Below are 2,868 nucleotides of genomic sequence, written 5' to 3'. Positions count from 1 at the left end.
ACCCACTCGTAACAATACACCCACTCGTGACAATACACCCACTCGTGACAATATACCCACTCGTGACAATATACCCACTCGTGACAATACACCCACTCGTGACAATATACCCACTCGTGACAATATACCCACTCGTAACAATATACCCGCTCGTGACAATACACCCGCTCGTGACAATACACCCACTCGTGACAATATACCCACTCGTGATAATACACCCGCTCGTGACAATACACCCACTCGTAACAATATACCCACTCGTAGCGATACACCCACTCGTGACAATATACCCACTCGTAACTTGAAGACCCTGGTGGAGGAGCTGTCACAGAGAGGCCACCATCAGCAACATTTCCCTCGACGGCTACCGCTTCGAGATCCTCCAGGTTCCCTTCACCAGGCAGGAAGTCCAGGGGTACATGGATAAGACACTGAGATACTGGAAATACGACATGCCCAATGACAATTTAATCCAGTCGTCAGTGAAGGTCAAGGCCATGATACATGTTGGCGTGAGACAGAACCAGGAAGTGCTGTTATCAGAGCTGCTGGAGAGACTGTGGAGTGAGCAGTATGACTTTCTGCTGACTGACTCCATGAGGTAGGGAGACTTTGGGTCTACCCTCTGTTCTCACAATGCTCTTCTTCTTTGGTAACACCACGGAACGACTCTGCAGACAAATGCCATCACCTCTGTCTTATGTCCCAGGCGTTGGTTTTGAATACAATGTTTTGTATATCTCAAGACGACATGTTCAAGATCGTGACAGCTACGAGTTTTATACGCCTCAATCAACCGCATCCACCAATCAAAATGGCTACATGATCCCTGGTATGACCAATTACATATGTTAGCTTAGTAGAACACTCAGCATAGGCCTATTCAGTTCATATCCATATTATTCATATTTGATTCAGTGATTGGAATTACGACCCCATCCTCAGTAGCCTATTCCAGCAGGCTATTGGCCAATGGCCAATTTCTTACCTCGAAATCACCTCGCTGTTCATGTTGAATAAATCTGTTTTCAGATTTCTCTGCAGGCAGCTTAGTGGTTTGAATAACGGCCTGTCTTTCTAACCTGGAAGCTACTGCAGCCCCTATTCATTTAGCTCTTCACTCAAAGTAGTTACTTTAGAAATGTGGGTAAAAACTATCCCTTAAAATCTCCCCCCCCCCCCGAGATTAACCCCTAGTTAATCCGAGCAGTTAAAAGCATTGGGCCAGTAGTAACTGATAGGTCGCTGGTTCGACTCCCCGAACCCGCTATGTGGAAAAATCTGCAGTTTTTGTCCTTGAACAAGGCAAGTTAACCCCCGACAACAACAGCTCCCCGGGCACTGAAGACGTGGGTGTTGATTTAAGGCAGCCCCTCCGCACCTCTGATTCACGCAGTGAGTATTCTGGTAAACATCACCTTTTGTTATACATGAGGGGAGGTCCTTGGGGGACACACACACGAATACATAGGACTGTGGACACACCAAGCACTGAGCAGTCGGCGGGTCTTGCCAGGTACATGTTGAAAGATTTGTCTATTTTAAAATCGGATTTGTTAAAAGGAATTTATAATGAATTGTATACTTTGTGCTCACAACAGTCAAATGTGAGAGAGCAGCCCAGATGACTGAACAACATCTGGCTGACCAACCAGGATGTGGAGGACATAGAGACCACGATCCAGAGGGCTAAGTGGACCAACCAGGATGTGGAGGACATAGAGAGACGATAACAGAGGGCAAGTGGACCAACCAGGATGTGGAGGACATAGAGACCACGATCCAGAGGGCTAAGTGGACCAACCAGGGATGTGGAGAGGACATAGGAGACCAGACAGATGCAGAGGCTAAGTGGACCAACCAGGATGTGGAGGACATAGAGACCACGATGCAGAGGGCTAAGTGGACCAACCAGGATGTGGAGGACATAGAGACCACGATGCAGAGGGCTAAGTGGACCAAACCAGGAATGTGGAGGAACATAGAAGACCACGATGCAGAGGGCTAAGTGGACCAACCAGGATGTGGAGGACATAGAGACCACGATGCAGAGGGCTAAGTGGACCAACCAGGATGTGGAGGACATAGAGACCACGATGCAGAGGGCTAAGTGGACCAACCAGGATGTGGAGGACATAGAGACCACGATCCAGAGGGCTAAGTGGACCAGACAGAATGGGGTCAAGATAGTCTGAGAGTCTGCCATGGATACTCCAGGCATGGTGGGTTACATTTTTCAGAAACAGACTTGAATTTGATTCTGTTTGCTGTGATTAACTAGTCATGCTGACGCGACCCACGTGACTCAAGTAACAGACACATCTCAACATCAACTGTTCAGGGAGACTGTGAATCAGGCCTTCATGTTCGAAATTGCTGCAACAAACAACAACAACTAAAGGACACCAATAAGAAGAAGAGACTTTCTTGGGCCAAGAAACACGAGCAATGGACATTAGCCCGGTGGAAATCTGTCCTTTGGTCTGATGAGTCAAATTTGAGATTTTTGGTTCTAACCGTCGTCTTGAGACGCAGAGTGAACAGATGATCTCCGCATGTGTGGTTTCCCACCCCGTGAAAGCAATGGAGGAGGAGGTGAACAGATGATCTACGCATGTGTGGTTCCCACCGTGAAGCATGGAGGAGGAGGTGTGATGGTGCTTTGCTGGTGACACTGTCGTTGATTTATTTAGAATTCAAGGCACACTTAACCAGCATGGCTACCACAGCATTCTGCAGCGATACGCCATCCCATCTGGTTTGCGCATAATGGGACTATCATTTTGTTTTTCAACAGGACAATGACCCAAAACACACCTCCAGGCTGTGTAAGGGCTATTTGACCAAGAAGGAGAGTGATGGAGTGCT

This window comes from Salvelinus sp. IW2-2015, unplaced genomic scaffold, assembly GCF_002910315.2.
Source record: "Salvelinus sp. IW2-2015 unplaced genomic scaffold, ASM291031v2 Un_scaffold1305, whole genome shotgun sequence".
NCBI lineage: Eukaryota > Metazoa > Chordata > Actinopteri > Salmoniformes > Salmonidae > Salvelinus > Salvelinus sp. IW2-2015.
This window is presented reverse-complemented; position numbering follows the sequence as displayed.